The sequence below is a fragment of the Dipodomys spectabilis genome, unplaced genomic scaffold (genome assembly GCF_019054845.1).
Source record: "Dipodomys spectabilis isolate Male_0828 unplaced genomic scaffold, ASM1905484v1 ptg000081l, whole genome shotgun sequence".
Lineage (NCBI taxonomy): Eukaryota > Metazoa > Chordata > Mammalia > Rodentia > Heteromyidae > Dipodomys > Dipodomys spectabilis.
Window position 1 is genome coordinate 10,813,401 of NW_024870758.1, and position 24,753 is coordinate 10,838,153.

The 24,753-nt window shown below is 36.5% G+C and overlaps 1 long non-coding RNA gene across 1 annotated transcript; it reads left to right on the forward strand.

Moving 5' to 3' along the window:
* Positions 1–1,437: 1,437 nt before the first annotated feature.
* LOC122110841 lies at positions 1,438–7,484 on the forward strand. The gene is made up of 3 exons (XR_006147920.1): positions 1,438–1,485; positions 6,540–6,649; positions 6,986–7,484. It is a non-coding gene; the product is annotated as an uncharacterized LOC122110841 (long non-coding RNA).
* The last annotated feature ends 17,269 nt before the right edge of the window (positions 7,485–24,753 follow it).

Here is a 24,753-nt window from a genome sequence, read left to right on the forward strand (position 1 = left end):
GGAGCATTAGGCAATGACATAGAACGCAAAGAGCAGAGCATTCTCTGTGTTGTTTTAGATACATTACCTGAATGTAGAATGAATATGGATTTCTGCCATTTAGCAATTAAAGTACTGTTTGGGTAGCCATGTAGACCTCCTTTGTGCAATGCCAAGTCTGCCTTAGTGATACAATAGCTAGAAGGAGCTTGTTCTGTGGCTTCTGTTCTCAGAAGCTGAGTGAGATGAGGAAGAATGAATTTGGATAACTTCCTCCAGAATTTGAAACAGTAAGCACTGCCTCCTCCATCAGCCTTTTGACACATGCTCTGCCACAGTCTGAGTTTTGCTTAGTTCTAAGAGTCTTTTCATAAGGCATGTGTTTGAAAAGGTTTCTTTTATGATCTTTTCTGAATGATTCCCTTCAGAAGAATTCATTTCTAAAGCGAAGAAAGAAGTGAGTAGATGAGAACCTATTTTCTAGCTAGTTCTCTAAGATCCAGTATGCCTCATGGGAAATCCACAAATTTTAGAGATTTGAGTCGTTTATTACCCCAGTAGTTCCTATTCCAGGAACAAACCAGGACAGAAGTTTAGGTTTGTTACTTGAACTAGTCTCTTCCTCAAGCTGTTCATGTGCTGAGATACAAACTCATATCTATTTTCCTTGAGAAACATTGGATGCAGGACCAAAGGAACAATTGTTCAACAAGATAGCGCTAAGAAGGACATTTTCAGGTCATAACCATGGCTTCCCAGGACATTGGGCTGTGTTCAGTGGTCATGATACAGCTTATGGGAAGGCAGGAGACCCAACCTTTCCGCCATACAATTGTGCAACATGGCTTTCCTGTCCTGAAGGAGAAACCCATATTCAACTAAAGATAGTCTCCGGCTTGCTTGTGTGCACAAGTGGAATGTTTTCTGCTTACCTTTGGGAAATCTACTTAAGTATAGTTGTACTCCCTTACCAGTATTTTCTATAATTCCACCAATGTCTAGTGAGAAACCCAATCCCTTAGATCTAAACAGCAGACAAGTAGCCTGAAAAATGAAAATAAATGTTCAAATTCAAAAGCTGTATACTCTATGATTGAAAATCTTTTTCTTAGTGAGTGGGAGTTGCTTTCATCACTGCTGGTCATAAGTTTTTGTTTTTCATTTTCTGGTGGAGAAGTTTTCTAGGGTATTTTTTCAAACTTTCCAGCTTAGCAAAGCATTGGCTAAAATTGAAAAGAGAACTAGGCTTTGGGTCAGAGGCAGCATTAGGTTTGTTCTTAGATGGGCGGGTGCTGGGGGTGGGGGGCAGGTTGCTGACACAGCGAAAATAAGACAAAACATTGGAAACTTCTGGCTTTGTACTTCTCAAATGCCTCTTTTAGAAATCGCTTAAGTCGTTATTAACATCCACCACCCACCTTCCCTTTTTGGTCCTGACATTGGGTAATAATAGATAATGTTGACATATGTTCCCTGCTGGTCAGAAATACTATACTTCTGTGAAAGGTAACATTTTCAAGCTATGACAAAATGTATTTTACTTGGACAGAACATTAGTTATTGGACTAATCTCAGAATGTGCGCTGTGGGGTAAAAGTTCTAACATTTTAGTGGTGGGAGAAAGTTTGTTGGGAGAGTAAAGGCATCAGTATGGGGTGTGTTTATCTTTCACCATTTCTAAAGGTATTGGCTTGGTGTCAAACTCTTATGTCCTTAGGAATGTAAAGGAAACATTCCCAGTATGTATGAAGAACAGCTGTCTGTGGACACAGCAACTTAAAAAAAATGATTATACCCAAGTTTACTGCAGTATGGATTATGGAATGAAAAAATATTTTTTCACTGTGTACCAAAGAATTCTGTTTTACAGGCCAGTTTTGAAGCTTTTAACTGCATGAGACATATGCTGCAGTTCTGTTGTTTGTTCTTCATGCAATGTACTCTGAAATATGGTTTTAAAAAAGGAAAGAAAGAAAGAGAGACACAAAGAGAGAGAGAGAAACGAGATAGAGATGCAATCTTTTTTTTCCTTCCTGATCAAATGTGGTACTTAAAACTACTTTTGAAACTAATTTTGGGGATAAGTTAGGAAATATCCCAGCTGGCTTCCATGCTATGAAAATCTGAACAGCCCTTTGCAAAACTGGAAAAATTGATTTTGTTTTGAAGGCTCACACAGACTTAAGTGTTGTGTAAGTTGGACAGAGTTTTTATTGAATCTGGTCCTTTGTGTTTTATGACAGTCTGAATGGGTGTTAAGATTCCACGAATAAATCTCCTGCCGTTTCTGAAATTTCTGATATAAACATGAGTTTTGTCAATTTGTTCTCTGCACAAATGTCTTTCAGAATGTTAACAAACATGGTGCATTGATGGGTGGGTTAGCCGATGGGAGAACAATCTGCCTTACTTGGTAGGACATTTCTTTTGTTTCTAGTGCTGTGGATATTGAGAAGTAGGGCAGCTGGAGAATGGGCTGGTGGTGATGCAGATGAAAACTTTAGGATGGGGAAGTGTCAACTACAAGCTGGTTGGAGAAATAGTATGAACAGCCTTCCACTGAAAGTCTGGCCAAGAGTCTACATCAAGGAGATTGTGGATTGGCTCCCAGCAAATGCTATTAGTTATTTTCTCTAGAGTCTTAGAATTACTGAGGGGAATATTGCTAGCAAAGATAAGAATGTAGTTTAAAAATATTATCTTCGTATATTATGCATTCATTTTTTTTGATTTGTCAGTGTCCTTTAAATTCAAATATCAAATTGACAATACCCTAAAATTAACTTCCAAGGAAATACTATAATTTAAAGCAAGTAAGCCAAAGTGGGGAGGGGAGTCTTCATTTTTATGATTAAAATTAAGTCATGTACATTATAAACACTTCTGAAGAGGATTATGGTTGAGTTTCAGGGAATGCTATGTTCCACAATTTATGGTAGTGAAGAAACACATATTGTATGATTTGAAGTTTTATAATGCATAGCTATCATTAGAGCTAGCACCCAGAACCTAGTCTTGGCTTTTCATTTTGATGCACAAGCCCAAAACTTAGTGATCTAAATCTTATTCTTTAGATAGACTAGTGCTGTGATGGCTACCTTTTTTTGCATTAACAAGAATTTATTATGTGGTTTAACTGTCTGACAGCATCTAGCCTTACACAGTTTTTTACATAATTGGTCTTCTAGGGTGGTTAAAGTTGGTCGTAGAGCCACTAGCTAGTCATATTCCCCCTACACTTTGCTCTTCACGGAGACTTAGTAAAGAGACTGAGTAGTCATTTTGGTTGAATTTACATTCATGATGAAATCAGCGCCCTAATGGGGATAGTTCATGGAAGATTTTAATGCACTCTTTATTGGCATTATAAATCGGGCCAGTTACTTGATGCGATTCTCTTTGTGGGCCAAATTCTGCCCTCAGTTTCTTACTTGAGAGTCCCACTGAAGTAGTAATTACTGAGTGGAAGAATACTAAAAATGTTCAGCCAAGTTCTATTCTAAGCTGCTATCATGTAACTCCCAATGAAGTTAATTACGACTTAGTAAGAACTAGTGATACAGTGTCTTAAGGGCTTTGGATCTCTGTGATCTGCTATCCAAGACACAAGGCCCAAAACTTGCCATTAAATACTTCTTTTTAAGAGGTGAATTGACTCTGTTGAAGGTAAGAAATGGCCATGCTAGTAACTACATACGAAATGGGGCTTAAATAGTAGACTTTAATGTCTTTGAACTTCAAGAAGCTTGATCTTTTTGTAGTTTCCCTCTTTGGGAGAGTCTGTATTACAGAAGCTTTAATTTTCTCTAGTACATCGAGTCCATTGGTATGAGTTACCTCCTGTCCCATTCTCCCAGAATCCCTTAACTGTAATAATATATAATTTTTATTTCCATTAATTGTAAAACATTTGCTTAAGTCATCAGAGCTTAACTATTATTTCCTGGAGCTAAACCATTATCTTTCTTAAATACAGATGTTTATATTATGCATAATATAATTTGTGTCATAAGAATTCATTACAACTTTGGCTATAGTTTAGCATATGTCTCAGTTTAGACTTTTATTTTTAAATGGGAAAAAAGGACCCCATGATCTATTGGATAACAATATAGTATGTGCTACTAAATAGGCTGCTTATAAGATTTTGTTACTATTCAAATACTGTCATAAGGGAAGAGGCAGGCTATTGCTCACAGTTTAATGTGGGCAGAACACACTGGAATTAGGACCATCTGCTGGGTTGTACCAGACTAAAACCCTTGCCCCTGAAAATTGTTATGTGGAGCTGTCTAACCTCTATGATCTTCTGGTCTTGTCTTGAGGACCCTGGTGGCCTAGAGTATACTAAAGACTATGTTGTATTCCTTTGTCATTAAACACAAAATAACATTAAGTTGTAAAATTAGTGTAATGAAACCAATAAATATTTCAGTAAATATTTCATTGCTCTTAAAAATTATTTTAAATCAAATGTTTTAAAACTAATTTTCTTCTCAGTTTTGATGCCCTGCCAAACCCTCTCTTCTCTTAAAGCTCAGGATAAGCCTGTGAGATCCTCTAGCAGTGAGCATTTTTGAATCAGTTGGGCTTTTGGATAAGACTTCTTATGAGGTGAGGCTTCAACTAAATTTTGAAATAGTTGAACTTGAACTTACATAGGTCATGTTGGAGTTGGTGAGGTGCTTTGGCTGGGGCTAGGGGAGAAGATAGGACTTGGCGTGTGTTATGGAAAGGAAATGGTGTCTGTGGCTTGCTGTAGGTGGTGAATAGGATGGAGACTGGTGCAAATGAGGCTTTACTCTGACATGTTGAAGAGTGTATGTTATTTGAAAGAAAGGACGAAACAGTGGAAATTTTTACTAAGATGAAGTGCAATACTTTAAAAGGATAATTAAAGTAAGGGTAAGGAGAGCAGTTGCTACTTTAACACTCTCACCAAATCATGAGGGAGCCCAAGAAGGAATTGAGATGATAGCTGAATACAAAGACATAGGAAAATTAATTAATGAGAACAAGAAATGTTTCAGAATGATATTCATATTTCTGTCTTTTCCAACTAATTTGGAGTCATTACATTTATTGAAATTTGAAAATTAGGCAAAGAAACATATACTCAGTAAGGAAAGAGTACAACTATTTTCCACTCTTGGATTTGATATCTTTCTGAGATATAGAGAGGAAAGTTTTGTTGGTTTAGTCTAAGAGAAATATTACATACAATGGAGCCAGAAAGTTGGGGCTGAAAGGATTGTGAGGGCTCCACCTGTGCCATATTAAAGGATGTAGACTTAGTCTTCTGTTTTATTTATTCATGTCGGACCAAATCAATTCAGTATTCTCAAATCTCTACTAATGTGTGTGAAGGAGTGTGGGTTAGCTAGAGTCTTTATTGGTGAGTTCTCTTTATCCAGTCACTAACATTAGACTCATACTGAGTTGACGTAGTCTTTTTGATTGTTATGGTAATGATTCACCATGATTCAAGTCCTCTACTCTTAGGAGAATAGAAACTTTGCTGTTTCTCTGTCTCCTATAACTTGGTAGGTATCAGGATAGATTGGGGTGGAAGTGGTAGAACACTAGCCTTGAGCAGAAAAGCTCAGGGTTCAAGCCCCATGACCAACAACAACCAAAAGTGAAGAGTATGCATGCTTCTTGGAATCAGCACAGATTAGAGTTCAAGCTTGTATACAGAGGGGCTGTTAAAAACATTTCATCCTAAGTAATAAGGTTGACATGGAGGTAAGTTTCTGGGATGAAACAAGAGGATAGGATAGAATGCTTAACAAAGCGCCTTCACTAGGTAATACGCAAAGAATTAATTCAATTATGTCTTATTTTTAATTGATTTCAAGGACTTTGTGAGCACTTAATTATGCCATGTTTGATGAGAATTTGAAGGACATGGGGAAGTTCATTATTCCTTCTCTGAAGGAAGAGAATAAAATTATGTGTCATTTAACCGGATGCATTCTGAGAAATATGTTTGTCCTATTTATCATTGAACATTATAACATGTACTTTACATAAGTTTAGATGACCCAGGACAGCATCTCAATGTGGCCTCTTTTATTTTGTTTTTTCTGTTAATTACAAATATTTCTTTGGCCCACATTTTAGATACTTCAATGAAAATGTATTTTCTTTTCTTTCTTGCTTTTTTTTATTGTGAAAATACTGTACAGAGGGGTTACAATTACATGGGCAAGATAATGAGTACATTTCTTATCAAGCATTGTTGCCTCCTCCTGTTTCCCCCTTCATCCCTTCCTATCTCCCTCCCCCTCCCCCCACACCAAAGTTTTGAAGTTTGTTTCTCGACATAAAGACTTATGCATCTCATTGTTGCAATGGGTCCACCTGTATCCCTATTTAAACAATTTGTTTTTTCTCTTCCCCTCCCCAAATTATACCAACATTAAATACAGTGAAAACAGGGGTTATATACCTTGTGGGACGAACATACAAAACAACAAAGAAATCATCTTATAAATATGTTAGAAGCAATCGCAAGAAAGAAAAACCGTTTGAGTCCTTGTTATTTTCATACATGATAGGTTGATTCAGGAAATAATCCCAGTTCAAAAGAGCTTTGTGGTTCACTTGACTCCAGGCACACAGTGTATTGAAGAGAATCAGAAGTTCTGGTGGAACTGAAGCCTGCACAGTGAGTGTCTCTTCTTCCCACTGGACAATTGTTTCTTTCCTAAGAACCATCAACTGATTTTGTAAGTGCAGATTGGGGGAGGATTATCTCTGAAAGGTCTGATTAAATGTTCTCTACTAAGAGAACATATGCATTGTCATGAATTCCATCATGTGGTCAAACCTAAAACCAAAATTGACTTTGAGTAGTTGCACTATATATTAGTTAGAAATTTCATCACTGTCACAAATATACAAAAGAAACAAGTTAAAAGTAGAAAAGACTTACTGTAGTTCATAGTTGGTCAAGTGTTAGTTCATTGTCAGTTAATTTCTTTCTTTTTTTTCTTGGCTACAGTAACACAAGGCATCATGATATCATGGCAGAAGGGCATGGAAGAGCAAAATAGCTCACTTCATGCTAGCCAGGAAACAGAAAGAAGAGAGAGAGAAGGAATTGAGGGACAGAAAGGAGAAGGAGAGGAAGCAGAGAGGGAAAGAAGGAGAAGAAGGGAAGACCAGCACCAGACACCCTTCAAATGCAAGCCCTCAATAATCTACTTCATCTAGGCCTCACCTTGTTACATTTCCACCACTCCCAAAACAGCTCCTCTTCTTGGGAACCAAGTCTTCAACATATTGTGGGGAGTATTTTATGTTCAATCTGTAACATTCTGTTCCCAGCTCCCAAAGTCTCGTGGCCATCTCATAATATAAAATGTACTTAGTACATCTTGAAGAGTCCTTAAATTGTAACTATTCCAGTGTTGTTCAATAGTCGAAATTGAGCTGGAGGTGTGGTTCAGCAATAAGAATGACTGCCTACCCAGCAGAAGACTGAGTTCAAACCTGTCTGGACAGGAAAAAAGTCCAAGTCTAAAGTCTCTCCTGATAATCATGACAAACTCTTAACAGTGAACCTCTGTATAATTTTAAAAGCTGGTTTCATTCTTCTAAGTTATCATGACACAGAGTAAACCTCATTCCAACAGGGAAGGATAGAAAGATAGCAAGGATGGATCAAACCAAAGCAAGATTGAAATCCCACAAAGGAAAACATTATATTCTGCAATCTCATCCCCAGGAACTGGCACATATAATAGGAATTCCAAAAGGCTTTACAACCCTACCCCATGGCCTTGTGGTGATAGCTCACATTGCTTCTTTATTGGACTAGCTCCACTCACTGCCTTAAATTTTCCATGTTCTTGGCATCTCCTAAATTGCTATTGTATCCTTAGCTTTGCTCCTGTAGCTTCATGCATCATCTTCACAGGTATTTCCTGCAGAGATCATGACTCTGATACATACTGTCTAGCCTCCCAGGGGTATTCTGTGCAGTAACCTCTTTGACTCTCAACTTGCATTCTGCATGCCTGAGAATCTGGTACCATATAGGTGACACCAATGTATGCTCTCAGCTTCAGCAATAACCAGATCTGCTTGAAAAATATCTGCAGCAGCCTCTGAGCTGGATTATTGAATATGGTGAAATGAATTCTGGGGAAACAACTTTTTAAGTGGCCCTATATAAGCAAGGCTCACTGGCTTTCTTGTCAAGGAAAAGTCTTAAATAAGTTTACACTTTAATGCCCTTGAGCCTTTGATGAGGAGAGTAGGAATATTGCTGATTCCTGAGAAACCCTCAAGGCATCTTTCTTATTTGTCCTGGTAAAATCACTCGGTATTTGTTTTTATTTTATTCTTTATTTTATTTTACTCTACTGGGGTTTTAACCTATGGCCTTGAGTAGGCAACTAAGGGTATTCTTAGCTTTTAGTTTTTCATATAGAGCCTTGCTTTTGCCTGGGGACAGCTGCAAACTGTAATTCTCCTAATTTTACCTACTGGCATGCTTCACCATGCTCTTTTATTTGCAGAGATGGAGTTTCACTGTCTTTTTAGTTGGGCTTGTCTCTACCCAGGATCCTTCCTATAATCTCCAGCCATGTAGCTAGGATTACAGATGGGGGTCCTCACCATACCCATTTCTTGGCCTTTTTAAATGATACTAATCTGATCAGAAACTTTGCTTTTCTTAGCCTTCATTTTGAATATACTCCAAGCAAAACTGCAAGGTTCCCCTAGAATTGGCTAAAAGTACTCAGAATGAATCCTGTCCTGCCTTGAAATTTTCTCCAGCAAATACATTGTTTATTATCTTTAAATTCAGACCCCTACAAAGTCTCAGGGCTTGGGCAAAATGTAGACAAGTTCTTGCCATAATACATCACAAATAGCTATTTATTCAATTTTCAACAGAGTCCTCATTTCTATCTGAAACATTTTATACAGACTTTATTATCTTCATTCCAACTATTATTCTGACCTTTTTAGTTCCCACCAGAATCACCTAGTAAGATCTGCTTCAGAAGCTTCTTCAAGCTTTTCTAAATTCCTCCTGAGAATCAGTACCAGTGGTTCAGAATTATATTAACAAGTAGAGTCAAGCAATGACTTCACTTTCCTGACAGCATTTACACTAATATCGCTCCAAAAACACATGAAAGAACCAATTTTTAAAAAAAATGGAAAATGTATTTTTGCTAATACTTTCAGAAATGTTTGTCTCTGGTTGTTTGGTTCCATTGTTTCTGTACCACGGTAAGGCAGAACATCGTGGTGGAGGTTCATTGTGGAGCAAAGATGCTCACCACTTACTGGTCAGCAAGCAGAATGTCAATGTGGCTTCTAGATGAAATTAAGAGATGCTTGCTAACATTGACATGACCACAAACCCTTAAGCATTTTGCTATGATATTATGAGCTGTATAACAGCACAAAACAACAGAAAAATGATTTTATGAAACCATCAAAATGGGATCTATCATTGACCAAGAAGTTTTGTGGTATGTTCCTTTATTTTGCTGTCATTGGAGTTCCCAAATGTTTTAAAAGTTTAAAACTAAATAACAAAAGTACCCAAACACACAAGTAAAATTTAAGAAGACCATCTTATGCAGAGTTGTTCAACAGTTGCCTTAAAAATGTATTAAATATGTTAATGTTGTTAAGACAATAAATCTATTGTTTTAGATTTGCAGAACAACTGAAAGTACAGAGATTTCCTGACCCACACATGTATAGTTTGTCCCATTATCCACCTCTATGTTAGAATGATACATTTGTTATAATGGATGAACTTACATTGACACATCATTATTCCTGTAAGTCTGTATTTATTTTAAGGTTCATTCTTGTAGTTTGTACATTCTAAGAGCTTTGAAAAATGTATAACATCAAGTCTCTACCTCTGTAGTACCATACATCGTGTTAGTGCCCAAATAATATATTCCCTGTTCCCCTATTCATCCTTTCTCTCTTTCATTTGTGATATCCACTGACTTTTTATTGTACATTATAGGCATTTTACTTTCCCCAAAAGTTGTAGAACTGGAATCATACTACATGATGCCTTCACATTGGCTTCTCTCAGTACTATCCATTTAAGTTTCCCTTGTGGGTTTTAGAACTTGATAGCTCATTTCCTTTTAACACTAAATAATATTCCATTGTGTAGATCATTCCCCCTACCTATTGAAGAGCATATTGGTTACTTTCAAGTTTTGTGATGAGTAAAACTGCTCAAACATCTTTGTGAAGGCTTTGTGTACACATATTTTCAATTCTTTTGGTAAAGGCCAAGGAACATGATATCAATCATGTCCTATCAAAGACAACCTTTTTACTCTTATATTTTGTAATTCTTCCCAATTATCCTTTCCCTCACACACATTCTTCATGTAGCCATACTGCCTGGATAAGTTTATATTATCCAGGCTTCATCATCTAGGTGCCAGATCAGTACCACTAGCCACAGCAGCCCACTGTCTCTATTAGTGGTTCCTAATCTTCCTAAGAAAGAGTCCACACAAAATATTCTTAATTCTTTTGTCTCCTTCCAACTTACTCTTTGCCCTGGGTTCTAGTCTCTAGAGAACTGTGAAACAAATTCATCCTACTGGCTGAGTTGATGGCTAGCATTGTTGTTTTTCTAAAGTTATGATAGTTACATTTTAAGAGTTCTGAACTTTTCAAAGCAGTGCTTTAGGATGTGGTAGGAAGGTTGGAGTGGAGATTTAAACCACCTGGTTGACTAGTTATTTTTAGGTTTTGAGGCCTTTATGAACTGCTAAAATACCACTCTATGACTGACTTTTTCCTCTCTCTTGAGCAAGAACCACACCTGTGAATTTTCATCCTCTTTTGGTGATAAAGACTTTGCTAAACCTCAGGAAAGCCAGAAGTTTACTTCACCTCAGTTCTTCTTTCAGCAAAATGGGAATGGAATTAGGCTTGCTTGAGAACCAAATACACCGGATCTTTGGTTTTCTTATTTGTTTAAAGCATCTGAAAGGTAGAAAGCGCTAAATATTATGAATTTAAATACAGATTTTTAAAGTACTAAATGTCACTGCATTAACAGAGAGATCAGATTTTTCAAGAAATCCCTTTGGGGAAGTTTAACTTCCATTTTATACAGTGAAAGTAATATTTATCTTGCTCCTTAATGTTTTTTTGTAGAAAAATCTACTTTAAAATAACACAAACAGAAAGCTTTCTTCTCTAAGAAGCACTTTTTAAAAGGAGTGAAAACATAGTTGTAACATTACTTTTTGTGTGGCCTGTGAAAAGAAAATCCTGGAAGCATATGTTTATTTTTTTCAGTTCCTGACCACTGTGTTTGGAAAAACTGCCAAGTGTGACTTAAAACTTGCAAGTACAGTAACTGACTTTGAAATTTGGGCCATAACATCTTTGGCAGTTATTTGTTAAAGAAAAAAATGAATTGTTATGTTAACTTTGACTTCTTCTGATCACTTTGCTCTCCTGAAATCAGTTGCATGAAGATTAAGGATTACAGTGAATGAATACACTAAATGTTGCTGACAGTCCTTAATATGCATACACTGATCTGTGGGACGGTATCAATTCTCCCAGAAATACTCTTTGTGCTTTGATACAACACTGAAGAACAGACTTATTAAAGGATGCTGAATCCTTGCCAAACCTTCTTTGTATTTTGAAGTTCCACATCAAGGAGGGGTAGTAAATAGTCATTGAGTATAGGAAAAAGGAAACTATTAGCATTGTTTTCTTTTAAAGAGAGACCCAAGGAAAAGCTTCATAATCTCTGAAATATGTACAAGCTGTTTAATCAGTTTAAACAATGACAACTTACAATTTATGCTTCTGTATCACTAGACAAAAGATCTCATTACCTGCTAATTAAAAAAACCCAGGTAGCTAGCCATTTTTACTGAGACTGTTAATTACAAAAGAAAACAAGTAACTGGCTGTTTTATTGAGGATATATTTCAGAATTTCTACATTTTTATATTACAGTATTGGTGTACACATAGAGTGAGATAGAAAAAGGTTTGTAATTAAGGAAAAGATAAGACAGACAGACGGATAGACGGACACCCTCCCCCCCTACACACAGAGGAGTCTGTATTTGTTTTTCAAATAGGGCAGCCAATCTACAACCTTTTCCTTCTCAGCGCTTCATTATTGATTCAGAGACACTGATCTGTTAAGTATTAACATATTAAAATATTTTCATTTGGTTGTGGACAGACATCACTGCTGCACACTTTTGACCAGCATAGTAATATAAAAATATTTGTAATATTCTCTGTGATCCAGCAAATGGCAGTCACTGTGCTGAATTTTTAAAACCCAAGGGGTTGCTGACTTCAAGGTTTCCTCTTTGTTACAAGAACTAACTTCAGAAAAGAGTACTTTATAGTGTACTAAGAATTTATGTGTACTATCTCATTTGAGTTTAACAATAACCCACACAGCAGATGTTATTACTCCCTTTTTATAGATGAGAAAAGGAGGTATAGAAATTAAGGTACCAGGTGGAGATAAATTTTCTATCTCCAAGTTCTGGTGGCTATTAATGAGCAAAAAAAAAAAAAAAAAAAACCAACAACAATGAAAGAATGTCAACAACAATTAAAAAACAAGTAAACAGAGTCATATTTTAAAATTTCAGTTTTGACCTCTTTTGGGAGATTGAAGAATGGCAAACTTCCTTGTACCATCGTATTACTAGTACCAGATAATAAAAGGAGTAGGGATTTGTTTGACAACTAACATGGCAAATCTAATACCCAGTGGTGTACATATCTATAGTGATGTTGATATGTTACAGTTTAGTTCCTGAAACTTTAAGATAAAAAAAGGGTCTTATGAAAGTATTCATTCAGATTCAGTATGTCTGTAGTGGCCCTGAGTTTAAACCTGTAAGAAGTCTCCAAGGGCTGATGGTTTTGGTCCAAGGATATCTTGGACTGGTTTTCCCTAATGTTTTTGCTAGTTATTTTGACATAGAATCTAGCAAACTCTCTTCCCAGATGGCCTCAAAGTTTGATCCTTTAAATGCTGTTCACCTAAGTAGGTAAGATTATAGGTAGGAACCATTAGTGTTCAGGAGATGTAAGTTTAAATAAAGGTTCTTAGGTTTCTCCTATTGCTCTTATTTCTCCTATCGCTTAGTGCTCTTGGGGATTAAAATGGGATCAGAATAACTTAATTATACATTATATATGCATATACATTTATACCATATATACTATACTATACTATACATATATACATACATGATATAAAGAAGTTGCTGAAATGATATGATATGATATGACATAATTCAAAGAAGAAGAGACCAAACAAACAGGGTTCAGAAAACTCCTTATCAGTAGAGCAGCAGTTGCAGATGTAAAGGATATCAGTTTGCTCATAGTCCTTTGCATGGATGAACCAGATCACATCATTGCTCTTGAACTACATTGATCCAAGCAAAGTTTCATTTTTCAGAGCCAGAGGATCATATTCATCTATTGAATGCAACATGCCTATACCTTAATGAGACATGGGTGGATAGATAAGAAATGAGTGAAATATATTGATGCATAGATTTCATATGGAAGGGGAATATGGTCTTGTTCATAAAAGGTGGTGGGGAGTACGTAGCTGTCAGAAGAGGGTGGTATGAACTTAGGAGAAATGGAAATATCTATCTATCTATCTATCTATCTATCTATCTATCTATCTATCTATCTATCTATCTATCTATCTATCTCCCTATCTATTTTTCCTAAGATTTTTCATTTGTTTAAATAAGGAAAAGTTCTATGCATATACATTTTTACTTTATACAGCAACTTCACAACATTAGTTAGTCTTCATATTCAATCTTAGTTGATAGTTGATACTTTTTACTAATTTATTTATCCAAATCCAAGTATATTTAGATTTTAAAATCTCATTCACCTTAGCAACAAATGTAACAACTTTACAAGACTTTGTTCTGTTTAGAAATATTAGTTGATTCATTTATCCATTCCATTGGTCAACTCCTTCATTCATTCAATGTATTTATAAAAGACATATAACTGAAAACATAGCACTGAATTTATGGTATTGAATTGACAAAAAAGAGAAACATTTCTTTTTTATCAAATATTTATCAAATAATAGATCAAATCAGTAGCATTTTATGTGGTACTAAAGAGTAGCAGAATGTACCTTGTGACCTTTGTCAGAGACTGATTTATACCTCTAGATCTTACCTGAGTATCCAGGATTTCAGGTACTAGCCATTAGTACCATAGTTAATGTAAGTTTCTTTAAGTGATTTCCATTTGTGTGATCAGTTCTAAGGGTTCTTCTATCCCTTAGTGTTCTTGAGCATAAAACAGGGTTTTGGGATAAACTGTTCCTCATTCCTCTGTATCTTTACCTCTTCCCATCTGTTGTTCCCTGGTATTCACCTCACTCTCCTTGGTATTTCAGCCAGAAGGAATCTGATCCTATTTGTTTGGCTTCTGAGCAAGAGTTCCTCATATGAAAAAAAAAAAGGCTCCAAAAGTTTGGACTAAACAAGTATCATTTTAACATTTAAGTTACCTGTTGCATTTATAAAGTATCTTCTGGTTGAACATCGGTGGCTCATGCCTGTAATCTTAGCTAATAAGGAGGCTGAGATCTGAGGACACTTATCTTTAAATAATACCAAAAATGGTTCAAAGCCAGACCAGGGAGGATATTCCATCAGCAAAAAAACTCAGGGACAGTACTTAGGCCTCAAGCCCTAAAACTGGCATACCCACGTGCACACAGACACAGACACAGACACAGACACAGACAAATATCTTCCAATGTTTAACTCTAAATAAAAAAAAATCATGTTTATACAGGCATAAAGATCTCTTATCTCTTGGGCTGGGAATGTGGCTCAGTGGTAGAGCACTTGCCTTGCATGCCTGAGGCCCTGGGTTCGATTCCTCGGCACCACATAAGCAGAAAAAGAAAAAAAAGCCAGAAGTGGCGCTGTGGCTCAAGTGGTATAGTGTTAACCTTGAGCTGAAGAGCTGAGGGACAGCGCCCAGGCGCAGAGTTCAAGCCCCACGACTGGACCCAAAATAAAATAAAATAGAAGATCTCTTATCTCCTTAATTATAAACACATAGTGAGAGTGCTCACTGTGGATGGGGGTCTAGACTACCTATTATTCCTTTGGAGGACTACATCTAGCTTCTTGGCTTAGCTTAATTTTGAACAGAATCCTCCTTTTTGTCCAGAGAGAGCTGAAAGATATCAACCCAGGTATGAAGACTTTCTAAAGGCTAACACATTTTGCTTGAATTGAAAGTTCTTTGAGTTTAAGGATAATAACAACAATAAGGAAAGTCTTTTGTGTTTTAACTTATTTTTGCATCTTCAAATTATCTAAATGACTTTTTGGATAAATGGTTTGGAAAATATAAAATGTAGTTTAAAAATAATCTCATATTCTTTCTAATCCTGAAATTTAATGTGTTAGGTCTGACATGGAAGACCATAGAATGTTACTTTTATAATGGAGAGTGAATATTTTTATTTGGACACTTGAGCTTATAAGAAACAATGTAAAATTAATAAACATGAAAACTATGCAGATAATAGGCACTTTTTTTGGGGGGGGGTCCAGTCGTGGGGCCTGAACTCTGGGGCTGGGTGCTATCCCTCAGCTCTTCAGCTCAAGGCTAGCACTCTACCACTTGAGTCACAGCACCACTTCCAGCTTTTTTCTTTTTGCTTATGTGGTGTTGAGGAATCGAATCCAGGGCCTCAGTCATACAAGGCAAGTGCTCTACCACTGAGCCACCTTCCCAGCCCATAATAGGCACTTTTTAACTTGTCCCATGGGGTTGCTAGCTGAGTGAAATTTGCTTCTATGGTTTTTTGTTATGTCTGTGTTTGAATGTATTAGTTCTTCCTTATTTAAAATATTCTTTTTTTTTTCTTTTTTTTTTTTTTGGGTCCGGTCGTGGGGCCTGAACTCTGGGCCTGGGCGCTGTCCCTCAGCTCTTCAGCTCAAGGCTAGCGCTCTATCACTTGAGCCACAGCGACACTTCTGGCTTTTTTCTTTTTGCTTTTGTGGTGCTGAGGAATCAAACCCAGGGCCTCAGGCATGCAATGCAAGCACTCTACCTTCCCAGCCCTGTTTAAAATATTCTTAGAGCCATTTTCCAGTGAAATTCCTCCCAGTGATTGACTCACACCCAAAAGATTTCCAGAAATAAGAAAAATCATGCCCTTTCTGTCATTGATGTAATGATGTTTTTCAGCATACTCTCATAGTTATGAGTGATGTTTTGTCAGGCACTGAAACCATGCAAGATATCTGAATAGCTGCTTGCATGACTGTGTTGTTGACCAGCCCTTTTCAAGAAGACGATTCCTTGGCAGAAGAGAATAAAAGTTATTGTGTTCCTTTTGGTTTTCCTTTCCTTCCTTCCTTCCTTCCTTCCTTCCTTCCTTCCTTCCTTCCTTCCTTCCTTCCTTCCTTGCTTTCTTCCTTCCTTCCTTCCTTCCTTCCTTCCTTCCTTCCTTCCTTCTTTCCTTGCTTTCTTCCTTCCTTCCTTCCTGCCTTCCTGCCTTCCTGCCTTCCTTCTTTCCTTCCCTTCCTTCCTTCCCTTTCTTCCTTTTCTTTCCTTCCTTCCCTCCCTTTCTCCCTTCTTTCCTACCTCCTTCCCTCCCTCCATCCCTCTGTTCCTTTCTTTGCTTTTTAAAAATGAATGAATGAATGAATTGTTGTCTGTTGTGGGGCCTTAGGTCTGGGCCTGGGTGCTGTTCCTGAGCTCTTTTGCTCAAGACTAGCACTCTACTACTTTGAGCTCCTCTTCTGGCTTTGGACTGGCTAATTGGAGATAAGAGTCTGAAGGGGACTTTTCTGCCCTGGTTGTCTTCAAACTGTGATCCTCAGATTTCAGCCTCCTGCATAGTTAAGTTTTTTTTTTCTGTCTTCCTAATTGTCACTCTGGAGATTTAATTAAGGATCTTGGGTATGGTATGCACAGTGGTCTACCTCTTAAAGCACATCCTTCATCTTGAGTGAACACTACAACCTATATTTTGTATGCCAAGTTCTAGGTGTTCCAATTATTTGAGACAGACTGGTTAAACATTTTAAATTGTGAAATCAATAAAATAATGTTGAACTAAAAAAAGTCACTGACATATTGAATTGAAATTTCTTTGTTACCTATTTAAAGATAATAAAAATAGATTTAATAAAATTGATATAGAAAAATACTCTACAAAATGGCTTTTTATAAGATATTAGTTTATAATTTACTTTTTTTTCTAGAAATGATTCATTTTTAGAAATTGAGCAAGATCTCTACATTTTGTTGTTTCATATCACACAGTTTGTAAAACTTATTTTACATAGTTTTGCATTCTCATTAGAGACTCTTTTTGATCTCTAAGTTTCTTTTAGATAACAGGAAACCAAATGACTTAGGCTATAGGCTCACATAAGTTCAGTTTGTATTTGCTTTGTTCTCAGGTAAAATTGTCTCTTGGCCTAACAGCTCCAAAAGCTTCACCCTTGGTTGAATTTAAAGTGAGTTTGTACAACACCAGATTGTTTCAGTTAATCAGTGAACTCAATGTTCCACCTGAATACCAGGGACAGTTGCCAAGATAGTCCCCAATTTTTCATGTGGGGGCAGAGTCTATGAAGAGGTTAGATTCCTTCTTTCCTTCCTTCCTTACCTTCCTTCCTTCCTTCCTTCCTTCCTTCCTTCCTTCCTTCCTTCCTTCCTTCCTTCCTTCCTTCCTTCCTTCCTTCCTTCCTTCCTTCCTTCCTTCCTTCCTTCCTTCCTTCCTTCCTTCGTTCCTGTATTTCTGTCTTTCTGTCTTTCTTTTGGTAGATTTTCTGCCATTGGACGCACTCTAAAATTATCTTCATTCATCGGGAAATCTAGTCTTGTAGCTTTAAAAGTATTTTCTGAAATGTCAAATTGGAACCCCTTTGTACAGCTAGAGATAACACAAAATAAATAAAAATTTAAAAACCAACAAAACCAAAAGGCCTTTTCTGGATTTTTAAAAAGAAAAGGTCTTTATATTATCATTGCGCGCGCGCGCGCGCGCGCGCGCGCGCGCGCACACACACACACACACACACACACAATTAAAAAGGGCTGGGCACTGGTTGCTCACATGTATAATCTTAATAGTAGGCTAATATCCGGAGGACAAATATTCAAATGCAACCTTAACAGAAAATCTTTGAGAATTTGTCTCCCAAATAACTAGCAAAAAGCACAGTTGGAGATATGACTTAAGTGGTAGAGTGGCAGTGATTAAACAAATAGATACTCCTAAATTCAACCCCAGAATTCCTCCTCCCCTTAAAAAGAAAATATGTTGAGTAGAAATGAAAAATTAAGATATCCTGGAAAGGAGTTGTACATGTTTGAACAAAAATGAAAAATACTAATCTGGGCTGAAAATGTAGTGCACACACACACACACAAACACACACACAAAACACACACACATATATACACAAACACACACACATACCTGAAGAATAATTGCCATTATAAATGCTAAACTAGTTGAAAATAATCCACTACTGTCATTAACAGAAAATTATAAGTTCATTCATGATGCATTATTTTCTAAAGTATTAAATGAAAACAGTGTTTAAAAGCATGGAGGCAGAACATGGTGGCCACTGGTGGCTGATTTTTGGATAGTCAAATATAATTGCCATTAAGATACTGGCAAATTTTATTTCATGTCATTTCAATTTTTCTATGATAATATTATATATTTATTGTTCAGGCAATCAGTGTATAATATGTTATCTATCATTTAGCTTTCAGTGTTATATTGTAATGATGGTTGCTTTGAATTATCTTCAAAAACACAATTTCTAGCCAGGTACTGGGGACTTAAGCCTTTTATCTTAGCTCCTTGGAAGACATAGATCAAAGGGACTGAAGTTTCAGGCCAGTCTAAGCAGAAAGTTGTACACACGATTGAAAAATATAAAAAACATGTTTGACATAGGCAGATTGTGCCCCTGTATCTTGTTATTGGATTGTGGGTACTAGTGAGGCTTGTGTTTTGTGGTTAAAGACCACTGCCAGGGAGAAATTAATGATTTGCACCAAGAAAGCTTCAGGAGCCAGTGCCTCATGCCCATAATCCTAACTAATCAAGAAAATAGGTTGTGAGAATCCCAGGGCCAATGTTCAGAAGATCCTATCTCACTTAATAAACAGCTGGGCATGGCAATGGTGCCTGTCTTCCCAATGACACAGAACACCTAGGTAGAGAAGCCATATTCCAGCATATGCAAACACAAACATGAAACCTTATTTGAAAAACAACTAAGCAAACATGGCTGAGAGTGTGGCTCAAGTGAAAAGTGCCTGTTTGTCAAATACAAGGCCTTGAGTTAAAAATCTAGGATTGGCAGAGAGAGAGAGAGAGAGAGGAGAGAGAGAGATAGAGAGAGACAGAGAGACAGAGACAGAGACAGAGAGACAGAGACAGAGACGGAGAGACAGAGAGACAGAGAGACAGAGACAGAGACAGAGACAGAAAGGAGAGAGAGATTCTCTGAGAGAGGAAGGAAGGAAGGAAGGAAAAAAGGGAGGAAGGAAGGAAGAAAGAAGAAAAGTTGGAGGAAGAATTAAATGTCATGTAACAAGAATCATAAATGATAAGTTAAGAACAGCACATAACAAAGTATGGTAGGTACCAAAGGAATATAACACATCATAACTACTCCTTGGAACTCTCAAAAATACTTGTATTTGGGCTCTTTATAATGCAAAGATTCTATTATAGTATATTCTCCATGATTTTTTAACCTAATTCATCTATACAGGCAAACAGATACATCATTTGACTTTTTTTTTTGGTTAATATTGAACCAATTTTTTTCAAGTATATAATTTTTCTTTTTTGTTTTACCTTTAGTAGCCCAAGAATGAAGACTAAACACCAGAAAGCTGAGATACAGAAGCCAGTACTAATCTATATGGCAAAGAAAAGCACTAACACCTCAAAGCTGTGCTTTCGAAATCTCACTTAGACAAGCTGAACATGAGTGATCCCAGTTCTAACAAAGGAGCTTATTACTGAAAACAGCAAGCAGAGTGGATACCACTAAACCCCTATTCTTTGAGTGAGCAGGTAATAGCTATGTATGCATTTAGTTGTATTACAAGACAGAAATCCTGTGTTTAGGGAACCTAAAAGTTTCATACAAGAGAATAATGTTGGCTCACTGCTTGAGAAAAAGACTTTATCGTCTATGACCATTTACTAAATAAACATCCTTGGAAAGATAATCCTGGAAGAAAGCAGTCAGTTAGTCTGCTTGCAAGATATACAGAAAGTGAGATATACATGTCTCTAATAGCACTTACCACTGATTGTAAGGAAATAATTCAACATGTGAACATTACATCTAAAAGTTTAGTGTTTTAGGGTTATGTTTTCCTGGAAGAAATTCTGCTACAACTAATTCATTCAATTTGTCATGATCTTCAGACTATTTCCATCATGAATACTGTCATTTCCTATCTGCTCCTGAGGGGCAGGCCCTGTTTACAAGTGTCTCCAATGTCAATTGTGGCACTTACAAAGAGTGACTCTTCCTTCACTCTTTATTATTATTTTTCTCATATACTCTGGATCATTTTCTGCAAGACTGAGTCATTTGGTCCAAATGGGACCAAATCTAGGTCTCCAATTAGTAAGTATACTGGGATGATCAATGATGGAGAAAAGACTGCAAAAAGTAGTCAGACTTGATGCCCAAATCATAAACCCTACTTCATTAAGTCTGTTTTCATATTGGATAGGCAATGAAATTGTATTACCTCTGCAATAGAAAGAAAAATCAATATGTATGGGTTCTTTATTTAATGAACGACCTTCTCTATACTTTCTGCTAAAAAAATATTGCATAGGACTGAATCTTTAGAATGTGGTTTCTCATACTAATTAATATACATAATTGTTAAAACATTCATTTCTCATTATGGCTAAAAAGAGTACATAATCCAGACAGAGTAAATTTTGTACAAAGTATTATTGAGCAAGGATTTAATCTCTTAGGATTTCTGGAATTGTAGATAAGTATGTACCATAGAAAAAGTGCAAGACCAGGACTTCATACAAATTTCTCATGTGATCTCGAGTAAGACACTTATTGTCTCTGTCTCACAGATGTTCTTACTTTATTTTATTTTATTTATTTTTTGCCATTTGTGGGGCTTGAACTCTGGGCCTGGGCAATGATCCTAAGCTCTTCAGCACAAGAAGCGCTCTACAAATTGAGCCACAGACCACTTTCAGTTTTCTGGTAGTTAATTAGAGATAAGAGTCTCGCACACTTCCCTGTCCAGGCTGGATTGGATTCGTGATCCTCAGATCTCATCCTCCTGAGTAGAATGCTCTTAATTTAAATAAAGAGAATAATTTCTGTTCTGTTCACTTCATAAGACTATGATGATTATAAAATTATAATATAGAATATCCATATGAAAGTACTTTGCTAACCAAATCTAGTATATCATAGCACTTTATTATAATTATGGCAATATTTATATAATCGATTTGTTTCTTAATATTGGCATAGAGGATTTACTTTATTCTTTTCTTTTTATTTCTTTTTTGTAACAGGGAGTGTAATGATCCTTAAAAAAATTCTCTTGTAAGAATGAATGATATCCTACAATATGTTAGGGACTCTAAGTAACAATGGTATGACAGTACTCTTACTTTTCAGTAATAAGCTCTTCTTAGTTACATAATACCCAAATGGAACCAAGAGAAGGGACCAAGTAGTTTACTCAAATTCCTCAAAATGTCCTCTACATTCTCTCTACTTGAACCTTCTGAACTAAAAATCACCCTCTCTGATCTTAATTCTAGCATTTTCATTTTATGTTAAATGGAAAGGCTTAGTTGGAGCTAACAAATATATTTAGGGTTGTGAAAAAAATGAACTTTTTTAATAAGAATAATTGATGAAAACTTTGACCTATAATGCAACCTAAAATACTAATATTGTTCTTAAATTTGAAGATAAAATATAAAGTTGACACCAGTTCTTTGTATTCTAGCTACCAACATACAATTGGGATACACATGTTCCAAATTTCCTTTTCTCTAAATTGCTCACCACTAACTTACTTAAATTCTCATCTTGAAACTTGTAATAGCTAACAGAAATATTTCTAGGATCAAAAGTGAAACAGGTAGATATTGTGGTTGTGTATCTAAGAATATCAAACCTGCCTGAGTTGCAGACATGTTGAAATTGTTGAGTTTGCTTCACTGAGCAATTGGGTTAAATACATGTCATAGTGCCAATAGGACACTACCCTTGAAATTTCTTTTAGTAATTGAATGGATGCCCAGTGGTGTAAATGATATTAGCTAAACTTGAAGAAACAAATGAGACCAAGGAGGTAAGAGGAAGTTAAATGAAGGAATAAGATAAAGTCTGATTTCCTAGACAAACTCAAGTGAAAAACATTCCAATACATGTAAAATGTTGACTAATACCAACTGGAGCAGGTCTGAGTGATTCTTTGGAAATCATTTAATGCCTATAGAAATATTCTGGAGGTCAACACCTTTCCTGAGTACTAGAAACTCATGTATGCAAATCGAAATCAAGGGCCCCCCAATTTTATAATGCATCAGAATCACCTGGAGAATCTTTGAAAGACAGATTGCTTGACTGCTTGACGTCATCCAGAATTTCTAATCAGAAAGATCAAGGGCTTGGCATGAGCATTTGCATTTCTAAGGAATTCTCAGGTGATATATTGCTCCTTGGAGGCCTATAAGTTCATGCACTGACACCACTGCTTCACACACATGGTTTTTGAGAATAATCTCACTGCATTGCACATCCAAATTACTGAACTCCCTTCTCTTTCCTCTCCTCAAAAATTATTTTGGAACATGGCATCTAGCAAAACTTTTGAAAGCGATCATTGGAGAATAATGGGAAGTAAATATATTCTCAGAGGAACTTGTATTCGAGGGACTGTTGGCTTCTTCTTGAAATGAGCATGATTCTAGCACATGTCTTAGAGGTTATCAGTGACGTAACATCCTAAGATGTTATCCAGAGTCTGGATAGACTTATGGAAGGTGTTAAGAAGGATCCTTCAGGACAAAGCCAAGGGCCCAAACACCAGGCAGCTGCGTATTTGTTCGCAGTCTACAATACACTCTGTAACTTTTCATCCAGTCATTATTTATCTAACCGTGCACTGGGTACTTGTTTATTGAGTATCTATTACAGGCAAGGAGTTAACCTAGATGTAAAGATCATAGTTGTTTGCCCAATAGTTTCTGCTTTCATGCTTTAACTTTTTAGTGCAGTAAAAGGGAGGGTAAAAAAAAAAAGAAAGGAGAGAGTAGGAGACACAGCAGTAGAAAGAGATCTCAAATAAATTGGAGGACAGAACGTTCCCGATTGGAATATTGACTAGGGCTTAGTCTTAAGTATGTTAGGAACAGGCCCTGACTGATAGTGATATGGGTATGACTGTCAAGGAAAATACCTTGAAAAAGGACAGGGAGAGTGGAGAACTAGCTGGGATTATGACAGTCAAAGAAAAATGACGGTGGAATTGAGTAGATACTAATTGTGAATTAAAAACAATTCTAAGGTTCTGGAGAGATATGGTTTATTAAGCATTGATGATTGTGTGAGTATGCATGTAAGTATGTGCATTAGGGAAACAAACCCACTAAGATTTATATTCAAGTCCTTCATACTCAAAAATATGGTTCAAGGACCAGCAGTATCACATCATGTGGATAGAGTTATGAATGAAGATTCTTTCATACTTATAGAATTAGAAGATTCACAGGTGAATCACAAACATATAAAAGTTTGAGGAGCCATATTTAAAACCATGATCTTGATGTCCATGGAGAATAGTGATACTTTTAAGATGAAGGGTCTTAAACTGGAATTGGCTACTGTGGAGAGAGGAAACTACCCTTACTCTTTTACATCTGCAGAATTTGGAACATTTATTTGGCATACTGATTGAAAAATTAAGAAGCAATTTACTCTTGGTTTCTATCAAATTCAGACTAAAGATAAAGAGCTGGGATAGATGAGCATTTGGATAGTGCTCCCTATCCAATGAATGAGGAGATGGGCTCATAAGTAAGAGCGTCTGGAGAGAGAAGAGGGCAGTAAGGAGCTACACCCTACAAAGGTGGAGGAGTCAGAAAAGAGGAGTGAACAAATGAAAGCCAGGAGAGCTGGTTTTTCATAGAAGCCATGGAAAGGATGTATGTCAAGAAAGGGATAGCAATCAACCCTGCTGATTTTGCTGAGATGTGGAGTGAGATAGGAACAGAGGAGAGAATATTCCATTTAGCAATGTGGTGGTCATTAGTGACAGTAGTCAGTGGTGACATTGGTGAAAACAGTATTAAAATGATGAGGATGGTACATTCAGGAGTTTAGGACAGATTTTGAGTAAGTAGAGATAAAATTAATAGTTGACTTTTCAAGCTTACACAGGGTAGTATAGTTTTATTTCTCTTGTGTTCAACAATCAGTGTACTTTTTATTTCTTTTTTTAGTCATAGTAAAATTTCTATCTCTCGCATTATCCTGCCCATGTAATTGTAACCCCTCTGTACAGTATGTTCACAAATAAAATTAAATAAACAAAAAAAGAAATTTCTATCTCTTTCCTTCTTCATTCTTGGAGTACAAAGTATAAAAGGTCCTAGCTATTGTCTTCGAGATATTTCTCATGATCTATTGAGAAA